The following is a 17072-nucleotide window of genomic DNA, read 5'->3' as shown; positions in this document are numbered from 1 at the left end:
GCCATTTTCGATCTCCTTGCTCAAAGCTCCATTCACAAAACTGCTTTGGGGGATTGTTCTTTGGTATGTGACTCCTCCAATGGTCCAATTAGTTTTTGTTCTAGTGCTTTATTTATTGCAATTTTTTGATGCTTAGGTGACCTTGTTCTTGAGCTTGCATGTCAAATTTATGTGGTCAAAAGTAGTTTTTATGCATGATATGGCCTCTAGACACTTGTAGGAGTAGTTACTATCAATTTTGTTGAGTTTGGTTCACTTTTATTTTAAGTTACTAAAAATTTCAGAAATTTTTCAGAGGAAGAAATATGTTTAGGAAAATGTACCAAGGTGGTTCCTCAAGGAAGCAAGGACCCAGGCCCGCAATACGCGAGCCAGACAATGAACTACCAAGGGATGCTCAAGTGCGACCTTGTGAATGGTCGTCCGAAGATTTTATGGTTCAAGCAGGAATCAAGGAAGAATTTGACGCATATGTGTGTAACGCTGATCTTGAGAGCTTCGAGGCAGATAAGTGCCGTCAGTATCTCTATTTAACTGATTCATTTGTGAGAAGGTTTAAATTTACATCGTCATTCAATTCTCAAACTGTCCTGTTTGATCTTTATGATAAATCTTATACCATGGACTTAGAATATTTTAATACTACTTGTAAACTCCCACAGTGGGTAATGTTAGTGAACCTCGCAAATCTGAATATAAAGATTTTCTTGCTAGTATAACTGTGGTGGAATCTATGGAAATCACGCAAGCTACCATAGGGAGCATTCATTTTCCTGCCATACATTATTTTGCTCTCTTTATAGGTACATGCATTAACGGTAAGGATGAGGCATGTCATATGTGTGTTCCGGATCTCAGTGTTCTCAAGAGTGTTGTATTAGGAGATACACAATATAACTTGGGGGCCATTGTTGCACGTAGGTTGCATAATAACAGTATTAATGGATATTTGTTCAATGGAATTTATGCAACCCGTTTAGCTAATTTTCTTCAGGTACCCATACGTGGATATGATATTGAGTTGCCTCTTTCTTATCTAGATTATAATGCTATGGTTCTCATCAGTTTGTTGAGAGGAACGATCATTCCCTCCAGTACCGACTAATCTTTGACAGACGACACACCTATCACGTCGCTCTCCCTGCTCCTACTTTCTTTGACTTTCAGGCAAAAGGGAGATATGTTATAACCAGGGAGGAGGTGGACGAGTAATAGAGGAGGGCAGAGGAAGCTCGCCTCCAAGTTGCAGCTCTTTAGGCAGTAGCTGATGCATCTCAGTACGACCCCAGCTTCAACTTCGGATATCCACCAGGCCATCCATGGGCATAGAACAACTTAGGCGAAAAGCCTAAGCTTGGGGGAGTACGTATCTCTCACCGACATTACAATCATGTTCATACACTCATGCCAATTGTCAATGCTCATACTTTTTCATTGTATCATCCATGCTAGTTTATTTTCTTTTTAAGCTTTCTTCTTGTGCGTTTGAAAAACCTTAAGAGAAACCAAAAAAATTAGTTGTAGCTTTTAGTTAGTTTACTTTTCATGCATGTAGTAGTAGTAATTAAAAAGAAAACCCAAAAAGATTTATCGTTCTTCTTTTGCTTGTTGGGAGCTCTCCCGTGTAAATAGTTTTGTTTTATTTCTTTTCTTTGGGGGTCAAGAGGAGAAGACCATGATGAAAATGTTGAGTGGCTCTCTTATGCATTATTGTTGATCTAACAAAGAGCCCATATTACCTTGTCTTCTCTCTTGAATTGAATGCTTGCAGATTCCAGCTTAGTCCAATGCACGTGCATTATTATTATTATCCATGCCGTTCGGTCGTGCAAGTGAAAGGCAATAATGACGATATATGATGAATTGACTGTGATGAGAAAAGCTGGTATGAACTCGAACTCTCTTGTTTTTGTAAATATGATTAGTCCATCATTCCTGATTCAACTTATTATGAATGAAACATGTTTGCAATGACAATTAGGGATTATACTTGCTTATGCCATGCTTAATTTGCTAGGAGTTTATAATGGTTTACCTTGCGTGCCGACATGCTATTAAAATGGTTGTGATGTGGTATGATAGGGTGGTATCCTCCTTTGAACGATTCTAGTGGCTTGACTTGGCACATGTTCACGCATGTAGTTGAAACAAAATCAACATAGCCTCTACGATATTTATCTTCATGGTGAACTATATCCTACTCATGCTTGCATTCCGTGTTGATTAATTTTAATGCATATTCATGACTGTTGTCGCTCTCTAGCTGGTCGCTTCTCATACTCTTTCTAGCCTTCACTTGTACTAAGCAGGAATACTGCTTGTGCATCCAATTCCATAAACCCGAAAGTTATTCCATATGAGTCCACCATACCTTCCTATATATGGTATCTACCTGCCGTTCCAAGTAAATTTGTATCTGCCAAACTCTAAACCTTCAAATGAACATTCTGTTTTGTATGCTCGAATAGCTCATGTATCAACTAGGGTTGTATGTATCTTCCATGCTAGGCGGGTTATTCTCAAGAGGAGTGGACTCCGCTCCTCACTCACGAGAAAATGGCTGGTCACTGGGATGCCCAGTCCCATGCTCAAATCAAATCAAAATAATTGCAAACAAAACTCCCTCAGGATTGTTGTTAGTTGGAGGCACCTGTTGTTTCGGGCAAGCCGTGGATTGATGCTTGTTGGTGGTGGGGGAGTATAAACTTTACCATTCTGCTTGGGAACCGCCTATAATGTGTGTAGCATGAAAGATATCGAGATCTCTCAGTTGTTATGTTGACAATGAAAGTATACCACTCAAAATATTATTCATCTCCATTTCAAAATCGAGCTCTGGCACCTCTACAAATCCCTGCTTCCTCTGCGAAGGGCCTATCCATTTACTTTTATGTTGAGTCATCATACTCTTATTAAAAAGTACCAGTTGGAGAGCACCGCTGTCATATGCATGTATTATCGTTAGTTTACATTGAGTATGACTTGACTGGATCTCTTTTACCATGAATTACAATGTCTAGTCAGTCCTTGATCTTTAAAGGTGCTCTGCATTTATGTTTTGCGGTCTCAAAAAGGGCTAGCGAGATACCATCTTGTTATATCATATGATTATTTTGAGAAAGTGTTGTCATCCGAGATTTATTAGTATTGCTCGCTAGTTGATTATGCCATTGATATGAGTAAACATGAGACCTAAATGTTATTGTGAATATGGTTAGATCATAATCTTTTCTGAAAACTTGAATGCTGGCTTTGCATATTTACAACAACAAGAGCAAACAGAGTTTGTAAAAGTTTTTCTTTATCACTTTCAGTTTATCAACTGAATTGCTTGAGGACAAGCAAAGGTTTAAGGTTGGGGGAGTTGATACGTCTCCGTCGTATCTACTTTTCCAAACACTTTTGGCCTTGTTTTGGACTCTAACTTGCATGATTTGAATGGAACTAACCCGGACTGACGTTGTTTTCAGCAGAATTGCCATGGTGTTATTTTTGTGCAGAAATAAAAGTTCTCGGAATGACCTAAAAATCAACGGAGATTATTTTTTGAATATATAAAAATACTAGCAAAAAGATCCACGTCAGGGGGCCCACACTCTATCCACGAGGGTGGGGGCGCGCCAACCCCCCCCCCCTTCCCTGGGCGTGCCCCTGCCTCGTGGGCCCCCTGACGCTCCACCGACCTCAATTCCAACTCCATATATTCACTTTTGGGGAGAAAAAAATCAGAGAGAAGGATTCATCGTGTTTTACGATACCGAGCCGTCGCCAAGCCCTAAACTCTCTCGGGAGGGCTGATCTGGAGTCCATTCAGGGCTCCGGAGAGGAGAATCCATCGCCATCGTCATCATCAGCCTTCCTCCATCACCAATTTCATGATGCTCACCGCCGTGCGTGAGTAATTCCATCGTAGGCTTGCTGGACAGTGATGGGTTGGATGAGATTTATCATGTAATCGAGTTAGTTTTGTTAGGGTTTGATCCCTAGTATCCACTATGTTCTGAGATTGATGTTGCTATGACTTTGCTATGCTTAATGCTTGTCACTTGGGCCCGAGTGCCATGATTTCAGATCTGAACCTATTATGTTTTCAAGAATATATGTGAGTTCTTTATCCTATCTTGCAACTCTATAGTCACCTATTATGTGTTATGATCCATTAACCCCGAAGTGACAATAATCGGGATACTTATCGGTGATGACCGTAGTTTGAGGATTTCATATATTCACTATGTGTTAAATCTTTGGTCCGGTACTCTATTAAAAGGAGGCCTTAATATCCCTTAGTTTCCAATAGGACCCCGCTGCCACGGGAGGGTAGGATAAAAGATGTCATGCAAGTTCTTTTCCATAAGCACGTATGACTATATTCGGAATACATGCCTACATTACATTGATGAACCGGAGCTAGTTCTGTGTCACCCTATGTTATAACTGTTGCATGATTGATCACATCCGACATAATTATCCAGCACTGATCCAATGCCTACGAGCTTTTCCTATATTGTTCTTCGCTTAGTTACTTTTCTGTTGCTACTGTTACAATCACTATAAAACCAAAAATATTACTTTTGCTACCGTTACCACTAGTATCATATTACTTTGCTACCAAATACCTTGCTGGTGATATTAAGTTTCCAGGTGTGGTTGAATTGACAACTCAGCTGCTAATACTTGAGAATATTCTTTGGCTCCCCTTGTGTCGAATCAATAAATTTGGGTTGAATACTCTACCCTCAAAAACTGTTGCGATCCCCTATACTTGTGGGTTATCATCCAGCCATTAATACAATTAATTAATTAGTCAAACACTTAATTAGGGATCCAGATAATTAATAATATGAAGTTTTCTAGCCATGCACGTCTCTACTATTAAATGAGAGTTGGGGACTATATGTGGTATGTCCAACTCAACTCCCCTTGATCCCCCCTATGAGAAAACCCATCCGCCACCACCTCCACATACACACAACAAAACCCACCTTCCTTTCCTTGCGTAAAAACAAAAAAACAACCAAAAAAGATCGTCCTCTTCCTGAACCCCTCCCACTCAACGATGATCCATTGCCTACCGCAATGTCGGGCTTACATCCTCTGAAACAATGACACGCCTTAGGGTTGGTCTGGTCGCCGCCGTGCGTCCTCAGAGGAGTTGCCCAAGGAGTGTGTCTCAGGGCCGGTCTACTCGAGAGGCAAATGCGGGAAGAGTATTCACATGATCGATGTGTTGACACCATATTTTTACATGGCAAAAAACCAAATCAAGATGACATCGGATGGAAAATGTTTCAAATGAAAGTTCTTTGTCTCGTCGAAACGGACGATTTTGATATAAAAACCGTCCCCATCCGAGATCGTATGTGAAAGTTACAACCAAAATTGTGCATTGCAGCACTGCATGATCGGATCATCCGGGCCGGGGTCCAGATCAATCGGCCAGAGGCGGAATAAATGACGCAAATAACAGAAGCTAAAATATGAAGCCGGATGATCTAGTTGTAGACCTGGATGATCCGAGTAAAGGCCATTCGGGCAAGGTTCCGGACGTCCGGACAAGTTTTTCTGCTACAGACTTTAGAAAACAGCCCGAAACCTCCTCAAGATGGCTTCAGATCGAAAAGTGTTCAGCAGAAAAGTTGTGTGTCTCGTCGAAATGGTTAATTTTGATATAAAAATCGTCTTAATCCAAGTTCATATGCAAAAGTTAGAGTCGGTTTAGTGATCTACTGTCAGAAAACTGGGGTAGGCCGGATCATCCGGGCCTTGAGCTGAACATCCGGGCCGGAGGTCATGAATAGTCCGTGTTTTATTAGGTTTTGATGATTTAGACCGCTAGGCAAGTCCTTTTTTGTACGGGAAGTCCATCCGTCTCTTATCTCTACTACTTAAAAAGAACGCAAGGTTCCCATTTCGCCTTTTTTCCCACCACTCGTTCGTCCAACCTTCCATGTATATGATAATCAATCACCTTAATTTACTTACCTTCTGAATCAATTGCACTTTAATTTACTTACCAAACTTCTAGTCAAAATATATCTACTACTTAAAAAACGCAATGTTGGAAATATGCCCTAGAGGCAATAATAAAAGCATTATTATTATATTTCCTTGTTCATGATAATTGTCTTTATTCATGCTATAATTGTGTTATCCGGAAATCGTAATACATGTGTGAATAACAGACACCAACATGTCCCTAGTAAGCCTCTAGTTGACTAGCCCGTTGATCAACAGATAGTCATGGTTTCCTGACTATGGACATTGGATGTCATTGATAACGAGATCACATCGTTAGGAGAATGATGTGATGGACAAGACCCAATCCTAAACATAGCACAAGATCGTATAGTTCGTTTGCTAGAGTTTTTCCAATGTCAAGTATCCTTTCCTTAGACCATGAGATCGTGTAACTCCCGGATGCCGTAGGAGTGCTTTGGGTGTACCAAACGTCACAACGTAACTGGGTGACTATGAAGGTATACTACGGGTATCTCCGAAAGTGTCTGTTGGGTTGACACGGATCAAGACTGGGATTTGTCACTCCGTATGACGGAGAGGTATCACTAGGCCCACTCGGTAATGCATCATCATTATGAGCTCAAAGTGACCAAGTGTCTGGTCACGGGATCATGCATTACGGTACGAGTAAAGTGACTTTCCGGTAACGAGATTGAACAGGTATTGGGATACCGACGATCGAATCTCGGGCAAGTAACATACCGATTGACAAAGGGAATTGTATACGGGGTTGCTTGAATCCTCGACATTGTGGTTCATCAGATGAGATCATCGAGGAACATGTGGGAGCCAACATGTGTATCCATATCCCGCTGTTGGTTATTGACCGGAGAGCCGTCTCGGTCATGTCTACATGTCTCCCGAACCCGTAGGGTCTACACACTTAAGGTTCGGTGACGCTAGGGTTGTAGGGATATGTATATGCAGTAACCCGAATGTTGTTCGGAGTCCCGGATGAGATCCCGGACGTCACGAGGAGTTCCGGAATGGTCCGGAGGTAAAGAATTATATATAGGAAGTGCTATTTCGGCCATCGGGACAAGTTTCGGGGTCACCGGTATTGTACCAGGACCACCGGAAGGGTCCCGGGGATCCACCGGGTGGGGCCACCTATCCCGGAGGGCCCCATGGTCTGAAGTGGGAAGGGACCCAGCCCAAAGTGGGCTGGGGTGCCACTCCCCTAAGGGCCCATGCGCCCAGGGTTGGGGGAAACCCTAAAAGGGGGCGCCCCCTTGCTTGGGGGGCAAGCCCCCCACCCCTTGGCCGCCGCCCCCCCCTAGGAGATTGCATCTCCTAGGGCCGCCACCCCCCCTAGGCCCCCTATATATAGTGGGGGGAGGGAGGGCACCTCACCTTTGCCTTTGGTGCCTCCCTCTCCCTCTCCAACACCCCCTCATCCTCCATAGTGCTTGGCGAAGCCTTGACGGAGTACTTCAGCTCCACCACCACCACGCCGTCGTGCTGCTGCTAGAGCCATCTTCCTCAACCTCTCCTTCCCCCTTGCTAGATCAAGAAGAAGGAGACGTTACACTGACCATACGTGTGTTGAACACGGAGGTGCCGTCCGTTCGGCGCTAGGATCTCCGGTGATTTGGATCACGTTGTGTACGACTTCCTCATCCCCGTTCTTTGAACGCTTCCGCGCGTGATCTACAAAGGTATGTAGATGCAATCCGATTACTCGTTGCTAGATGAACTCCTAGATGGATCTTGGTGAAACCGTAGGAAAAATTTTGTTTTCTGCAACGTTCCCCAACAAGGTTCCCATTTCATCTTTTTTTCACCACTCCTTCGTCCAACCTTCCATGTATATGATAATCAACCACATTAATTTACTTACCTTCTGAATCAATTCCACTTTAATTTACTTACCAACCTTCTAATCAAAATATCTCTACTACTTAAAAAGAACGCAAGGTTCCCATTTAAGTTTTGTTTCCATTATCCCTTCGTCCAACCTTCCTTGTATATGATAATCAATCACCTTAATTTACTTACATTAGAAGTTTGGTAAGTAATTAAAGTGGAATTGATTAAGAATGTAAGAGCATCTCCAACAGGCGCCGGACGCGTCGCACGCAAAAAATAGATTTGCCGCGCGCGCATCGTCTGGTTTGGCGCGGCGCGCAGCGCTGGCTCCAGCAGCCGCGCTAAAATGCAGCGCACGCGCGCCGCTCCAGCAGCGTGCAAAAATGCAGTGCGCGACACTCGCGGGTGCATTGCATATGGCATTTTCAACACAAAATGATGAACATTTTCAACACTAAAATTTCACATAAACAAGTTGATGAAGAAAAGTTCATGCCCACAAGTTTAAAATCATACCCACAAGTTCATCCAACCAAGTTCAAAATTCAAATCAAGTTCAATACACAAATGAAAGACACATCATTCCTCATCCTCGTCTTTGTCCTTGTCCTCATCTTCAGAAGACGATTCTTCCGCCTCCAAAGATGAATCTTCCTCCCTCTCTTCATTGCGCACTGCATCACGTGAAGCTCCGACGGTGTTGGCAAGATCTTCAATGGCATCTTCATGAGAAAGTGTGCGAGGAGGAACATCGAAAGACATTCCGCCCATGGAGGCCGGAGGTGCACCCATGCCTCCCATGAGAGAAGCAAAACTCATGCCTTCCATGGTGGCCATAGCGTCGGGGGGTGCTCCAAAGCCACCCAAGCCACCCATGCCACAGACGGCGCTGAGGCCACCGCCACCCATGGCGTCGAGGCCACCGCCACCCATGGCGCCGAGGCCACCGCCACCCATTGCACGAACCATGGCTCTTTTTTGGATCAAGACTTCTTCACGGGCTAGATTGACATACTCCTTTTGTGTCACATTGAGGTTAGATGTGTCCAAGAAGAACAAGTGCTTCTCCCATTCCAACAATCTAGTACGCTCCTCATTGCTCACCTTCCTCTCCTCCAAAGCCACCTTTCTCTCCTCGGCCGCCACCCTCCTCTCCTCGGCCGCCAACCTCCTCTCCTCGGCCGCAGCATCTTGGTTCCTTGCCATTTTCCTCACCTCGTTGGCTTCTTTTCTTGCCTTCACAATTGCTTCCATAGCATTTTTGAGCTCATCATCTCCTTTCCTCTTCTTCTTTCCGGTTTTGTCTTTCTTGCACCCATCCGGTCGCTTTGGCTTCCAGTATGAAACCGAGTTGGGTGTGGGGCTTCTCTTGCCGTCATCACTTGATGCATCATCCTCCTCATCATCATCATCATCATCCAACTTAATTATTCGCTTTCGTTTGTTGCTCAAATGCAAATCATCCAAATCTTCACGCTTCTTCCATTTCTCATCATCCTTCAACACTTCATAGCAATGAGGCAAAGTAAATATCCTTCCTTTCTTGATCTTCCCCTTCTTGGTTTTCCTCTCCTCTTCTTTGAACAAGTTTTGCGCAATGTTGTACTACATGAAAACAAAGCAAGTTAGCACCAACAACAAGTATGATGAACATGTATGAAATGCCACTTACTCTATCATCCTCATTTGTGCCACTTGGGTTCAACTTGTCAACCGCCTTTTGATAAGCCGCCCACCTTTGACAATCCGAGTTGATTGTCGACCACCGGGACCTAAGTGATCGGCCGGAGCGGTCAATTCTACTCACGTTGCGAAAACCAAAGTGTTCCTTCATCCGAAGCCAATAAGCATCTCTACTTTGATCACCTCCAACGGATGGATCCCTCGACACTTGCAACCAAGTATTGCATAGTAACATGTCATCGGCGTTGCTGTAATTGCCTGCTCTTTCTTTCGGTGCATCGACAATGCCCTCACTCTCCTCGTCCACCTCGAACTCATGGTTTTCAAAATGCATGTCATTGGTTTGAGACCAATGCGAATTGTTGGAGCCAACACCCATCGTTGACATGTATGCATCATCATTGAGACTACAATTTTTTTTGCACAATGCAAATAAGCTATCTATATGTGAGAATGCATTCAAACAATAACAAAAAATGAAAAGTTAGAATTTTTTTACCTTGGAGGCATTTCGTTGAACATGTTCTGTGCGCCGGCCGCCGGCTCAACGAGTGAGCTCGCCGGTGCTTCGGTAGCCGCCGCGCCCGTCGCACGCCCCGCAAGCTTCTTCCTCCTCGCCTTGAAGGTGCCGGAGTCGTCCGCTGCCTTGTTTTTCTTCGCCGATGTCTTGCCATTCTTTGGCGGCGCCGCATTGGGGAGCTTTGAGGAGGAGGGGGCGGCGGCTCAGGCCGGGGTCGGCGCGACGCCACCCGCCGCTGAGGTCATCCGCGGCGGCATAAAGAGGCCGCACGCGAGGCCGATGGTCGGAGGAGCTCCGGCGGAGGCGAGGCCAACGCCACCCGGGCTAGGGTTTGTGGCGGCGGCGGGGGGGTCGCGGCTATAGGACGGGGTGAGCGGGGTGCCGGCGCGCGCGTCCATGGGTGCGGGTCGCCGGCGCCGGCGTGCGCGGGGCTTTGGAGGGGGAGAAGACAGAACGCAGCGTGAGCGCTCGAGTGTGTCGTGCGCGGAAGCGAGCGCCGCAAATACACCGCGCGAGGTAGCGCTTCCTGCCGCGCGCACGGTTATTGCGCGCCCGCTGGAGCCATCCGCCGGGTTGTGCGCGCGCTAAAGTGGATATATTTACGGCGCGACGCCTGTTTAGCGCTCCTGTTGGAGATGCTCTAAGTAAATTAAGGTGATTGATTATATAGAAGTTTGGTAAGTAAATTAAGTGGAATTGATTAAGAATGTAAGTAAATTAAGGTGATTGATTATCATATACAAGGGAGGTTGGACGAAGGGATAATGGAAAGAAAGCTGAAATGGGAACCTTGCGTTCTTTTTAAGTAGTACAGATATTTTGATTAGAAGTTTGGTAAGTAAATTAAAGTGAAATTGATTCAGAAGGTAAGTAAATGAAGGTGATTGATTATCATATACATGGAAGGTTGGACGAAGAAGTGGTGAAAAAAAGGTGAAATGGGAACCTTGCGTTCTTTTTAAGTAGTAGAGATATTTTGATTAGAAGTTTGGTAAGTAAATTAAAGTGGAATCGATTCAGAAGGTAAGTAAATTAGGATGATTGATTATCATATACATGAAAGGTTGGACGAATGAGTGGTGGGAAAAAAGGTGAAATGGGAACCTTGCGTTCTTTTTAAGTAGTAGAGATATAAGGTAATTCACGGTCAGACTTGATGAACATTTATTTATACAATCGCATTATTATTGACATGTAAATCACAAGTTAACGTATTAGAATATTTATATCCCGTTGTAACGCACGGAAATTGTTCTAGTATAGACAAAAGATGACGGCCGATTAAAAAACAACATACAATCGAACAAATCTATCTACATCTTTTACCTTTACTTTTCTTATCTCTTGTTCTTTTTCTTCCTCGTTATTTGTTCGTTCTTCTTCATTGTAGGGTGGCGAACCTCAAGGCCCTAGGGGCGATCTGGTCGACTTAGGGCAGCCCATAGCCGCTACGCCCTCTATTGGGGTCCCTCCCGGGCGTGTGGGTTTCGGGTCCTGAAAAGCGTCCACCGTATTGTCTTGCGTACCGCACTTCCGGCAGGTCTCCTTCAACGTGAGCTGCGGTGCATCATCCTCGGCATCGAGGGTACACGGTGACGTGTTCGCGTGCAGACACGATGTCCCTCGTTCCATCATCTTCCTATTCATGCATTGTTTACATCATGGGACGAGTGCTGCAGCGGACAGCCGGACGAGCATAGATGAATCAACCCAGCTGCCACCATCCTAAGAGCACAAAACGAGCTTCCTATAACCCTTTTTTTCACAATTACTCCCTCCGTTCCGAATTACTTGTCTCAGATTTGTCTAGATACAGAGGTATCTAGCACTAAAATGAGTCTAGATACATCTGTATCTAGACAAATCTAAGACAAGTAATTCGGAACGGAGGGAGTACATGTTAACCGCATACATTCACAAAATTGTACAAACTCTCAGATTTTTATGATTACAAATATTGTTCTTTTTTTTAAATGGATATTTGTGTGAGTAGACGTTCCAAAAATTATCTAAGCGAACATTCTTGATACATGTTATTTACAGAGAGTATTGTTCTTCGGACATGAGTATCACATTAATTATGGAATGTATTACCGAGCCTTAAATGGCTGGATCACGCTTATTATGAAAGATATCACAAGTCAATACCCAAGCACCAAATCAATTTCAAAATCAAGTCATTAATGCAATTAATTATGAATCCAATTAATTATGTCCGTTTAAGTATGATTTTTTTCCCTCTAGATTATGTATGAAATCAAGCCACTAATGTAATTAATTAATTAGTCAAACACATAATTAGGGATGGAGATAATTAATAGTAGAAACTTTTTTCAAATTTATCATTACTATTAAACCCTAAACCCCCTTACGAAAAAACCCATCCGCTCCCACCTCTCCACACGCACAAGAAAACTCACTCCCTTTGCCTCAAGCAAAAAGAAAACAAAAATACAAAAGAATAATGTGGAAACCAATCACCAAATCACTTTGGGAATGAAGTCATAAAGCAATTAATGAGCCAGATAATTAATTACATGTGAGATTAATTAAGTCTATTTAAGTAGGGATTAATGCAAACCAAGTTTAGAATCGAGCCATTAATGCAATTGATTAATTAGTCAGACACTTAATTAGGGATGCGGATAATTAAATGGGAACTCCCCTTGCTTCCCCCTAGAAAAAATCCATCCGTCGCCACCTCCTCATATGCACAAGAAAACCCACCTCCCTTGCCTCGCACAAAAAAACAAACAAACAAAAAATCGTCCCCCTCCTGAATCCTTCCCCCTCAACGATGATCCGCTTCCTACCACACTGCCGAGGTGACATCCTCTGAGACAACGATGTGCCTCACGTTGACCCGGTCGCCGCCGTGCATCCTCAGAGGAGGTGCCCAAGGAGCGCGCCTCCGGGTCGGTCCGGCCGAAAGGCAATTGCAGGAAGAGTCTTCACATGATCAATGTCTCTCATACCATCATCTTCCTATCCATGCATTATTTTATATCATGTGATGAGTGCTGTAGCGAATGGCCGGACGAGCATAGATGGATCAACCCAGCTGCCACCACCAAAGCGCACAAAGCGAGCTTCCTATAGACCTTTTTTTCTTTCACAATTACAGGTTAACCGCATACATCCGCGAATTGTACAAACTCTCGGGTTTTTGTTAATATAAAAATTGTTCTTTTCTAAATGGATATGTGTGTCAGCACACATTCCAAAAATTATTTAAGCAATCATTCTTGATACCAAGGTCATGCATGTCTAATTAGTGAATTTTATTTTGTAGCTCAATTTTTTTCATGATATACCAACAACCAAAATAACAATAGAGTACATTTAAAAAAAGTTGTAGGTGTAACGGGTAACATACTAGATTGAGGGGTATAATTAGATTAGGAATTCAGAGTATCGATGCTTCCTAAAGTATATGCATTGTAGCCCATAGCAATGCACCGGCATTCTACCAGTAATAGTTAGTGTTGGAAGTATATGTAATATGTCTTTCCTCACCGGTGTAAAACTGTATTTCATGCGAACCAACATGTGCTTGAATAATAGTTAGGTGGGAAGTAGTATCCCAGCCCACTAAAGTTCAGATTTTAGACTTGACATTAGTGCTCGCATTTCCTAGATTTATTTTGGGCCTTCTGGCCATTTGCATTGGGAGGAGACATTCATGTCGACTACGAAGACGTTTATGACAACTTCATCAATCTCAAGATAATGTATCGGCTGAGTCTCTTTGAGGTGCTTATAGGAATAGTGTGTGCGTGTGTGTTTATTGAAGTGACTATATGTGCGTATGTATGAAGGTTCCGTCAGTACTGTGTTAAAATTCACCCGCAAAAAAAGTAATGTGTTAAAAAATTTCCCATTATTTTTTCATATGGCCACTGGTAGGCGGGACCCATACGGACTAGAGGTAGCATTATTCGCGATGTCGATGGTTTGACAAGTCAAATGAGTACCGCGTATTAGCTTTTTTTTAAGGTGAAAGGAGCCCTCAACGCCAACTTCATTCAACTCAAAAACAGTGTACAACATGGAGTACAAAACCCTGTAAATTTAAGGTAGAAAGAGTAGAAATGACAGGGCATATTCTGTTCCTGTGAGCTGACCCGAAACAACTATAGACAGGTTCCAAAGAGCGACTAAGAATCTGATGAGCTACATTGCGCGTAATCCCATTTATTTCTCTAGATATATGGAATACCTATGGTTGTAGATGTTGTGTCGTCCTATAGAAATCAGCAAGAGATTCTCTAATCACCCAAGGAGTGGAATCTGTTGTTACATTCCTGTTCGCCGCCGCCTTGTCAAGAGAAAGATTGTCAGTGAGAAACGTCGCCTGCTCGACTTGTAAGATCTGCGCTGCTTTGGTAGCAAGAAGAAGAGCTTGTGCTTCTGCTTGTACAAGTGACGAAGTTAGTGGCGCCGGATGCTTGAATCTGAACTTGGATAATTCTATTGTCCTGCAAAAACTTCTAATTGAGAAAAACTCCAATGCCCATAGCTACGTCTCCATTTGATAAACCTGGAATTTTTGAACATTTGGAAAAAGCATCAGAGAATTTTTTGGCTCCTGAGATTAGAAGATCAGACCTAATGGTGCAGCCCTATTGTAGCACCAAACTGTTGTCTCTGTTAATATGAGCATGGAGAGCAGAATTAGGATTGTCAGGAGGAGCCTCTTGGACAGTGTTGCATTCAGCCATGGCTAGCGCAGCAAGATGTACCTGATGAGGGAAAGTACATTTCCTAGCAAAAAGACAATCATTTCTTGATTTCCAAATGCACCATAAGAAGTTGAAAATGTTTGGGATCGATGTATTAAGGGTGATTCATATTGAGCAAAGCATAAATAATATTTTGCATAGAATGATGGTTCTCTGTAAGAAGATATGTCCTAAGATACAAAGGATGAGCGAACCAAGTTGCTCTCACGTGTCATGTTTGGCCCGCGAGATCTTCATAGTGGTGGTGTTGGTCGGGATGGTGGCCACCGCTCAACCCGTGCCATTTTTCCCTTCGGGTCGGCCTCCGTGCCTAGGTTGTGGTTGCCTCCTCATTTTGTGGCTGCATGGGGACCTTTGGGGGCATAGTTGCTTTGACCAATCTCTCCTGCGATGGCGTAACCAGATGGATTACTAATTGCAGCGAATCATATTTCATTGCCATAATCAGCGCAAACCAAGGTAGTCCCTGCTTTACCAGGGTTTCTTCTCATTAATTATTTTAGCGGTCACTTGCCTACATTTTTTTAATCAGAGCCAAATCAGCATATCTTTTTTATTAGCATGTGCTTACAATCTCTTTTAATTATAGTCAACCAACATATTTTCTTCTATCGTCAAATGACACGTGGGATGCACAATAGTTCGCGTTTGGGCTAGACCACTGGCAGTTACCAAAACGACATGTGTTTGTAAGATACGAATAAAAATCCAAAACAACGGATGAGTTGAAGGATTAGACTCACAACCTCAAAAAGTCGACCACGTACTGCTAGCCATTTGAACAAATAGCTCCTGCTAATAAATGGCCAACGCGAATGTTTAAGAACATAATGTAGCGTCACGTTCAAAAACATTTTTGATTTTTTGAATTTTTTTGAATTTTAAAAAAATAAAGTAATGATTCTTTTCCCAAAAAATGTCAGCATTTTTTGAAAATTTCATTAACTTTTGGAAAAAAGACGAACCAAACTTGAAATGGTTTTTTTGAAATTCACAAACATTTTTTGAAAACAATTTTGAACATTTTAAATGTGTGAATAATTTTAGAAATGGAAACATGTATTAACATTGAAAACAAATTTCTAAGAAACCGACTTTTTTGAATTTGTCAACAATTTTGGAAATGGAAACATGTTTTGAACATTGAAAACAATTTTTTGAAAAGCGTTTTTTCAACACAAACATTACTAGAAATTTTTGAATACTTAAATAAACGTGAATATTTTCATATTTGTATAACTTTTTAAAATACAATTTATTTTGAAAATATCGATTTTTTTGGAAAACATAAACATTTTTTGAAAAATTCAAACATTTGTTTAGTTTTGAAAAGAATTTGGAACGAGAAGAAGCAATTTAAAGTTTCAAACATATTTCAAAATGGGAACAAAATTTTGAAATTCTTCTGATTTTAGCAAAAATTTAAGCAAAAGTTGGAATTCTGAAAAAAATGAAGAGTTGAATTTATAAAAAAAGGGAAAATAAAAATAAAATTGGAAAGGAAAAAAGTAAAAAATAAAGAGAAAAGAAAAATAGAAACAGTATAGAGAAAAAACAAAAATGGGTCGGCCCAATCTTTGGCGCCCTATGCGAAACTCTGACTATTTGCCGCCACATGCGGTAAATAATGTTTCTCAGATGCATGGGCAGGAAAAAAATGGGCTGGTTTTGCTGGGCTACAGCGTGCGCGACCCATGTACAAAATTCTGGACAAAACTATTTTTTTAGCAGATGGATGCACAAAAGTTTAGTAACACCTTGGATAGAACAAAAATCGTTTGGTGGTTAACAGATGAAAAAATCATAGAAATGAACCTTGCTTTATTAGTAGGTGTAGATATAAGAAGAAAAAAGAAAAAAACGAAAAGAAAATTTTATATGAATCTCAATGCAAGATCAAAGGAATATAGCATCAACTGAGACATAACGAAGTCTCAGATGACTGAGACTTAGCAAGACTGATATGTTTAACCTTGTTGCAGGATGTTGCTCCCACAGTTCACCCCGACGACAGGTCCCTCACCCACGTGTCGCGTTCTTTGCGCGGTGCGCTTACTAGCTGCTCTCCTCCGCCAACAAGTTCAACCCTCACGTCGACCGCATTTGGAGCTCAAGGGCCACCATCAAGGTAAAAAAATTTGCTTGGCTGCTTTTCAGGGATGGGCTAAACATCAAGGCGAATCTGCACCGCAAGACCATTGTCCCCGACTCTCTTTGCCCGAGGTGTGCCCATAACCTCGAGGACACGTCCCACCTTGCCCTCTCCCGCCCTCGGGCGGTCCAGGTGTGGCATCTCCTTG

Source organism: Triticum dicoccoides, chromosome 5A (genome assembly GCF_002162155.2).
Source record: "Triticum dicoccoides isolate Atlit2015 ecotype Zavitan chromosome 5A, WEW_v2.0, whole genome shotgun sequence".
Taxonomy (NCBI): domain Eukaryota; kingdom Viridiplantae; phylum Streptophyta; class Magnoliopsida; order Poales; family Poaceae; genus Triticum; species Triticum dicoccoides.
This window is presented reverse-complemented; position numbering follows the sequence as displayed.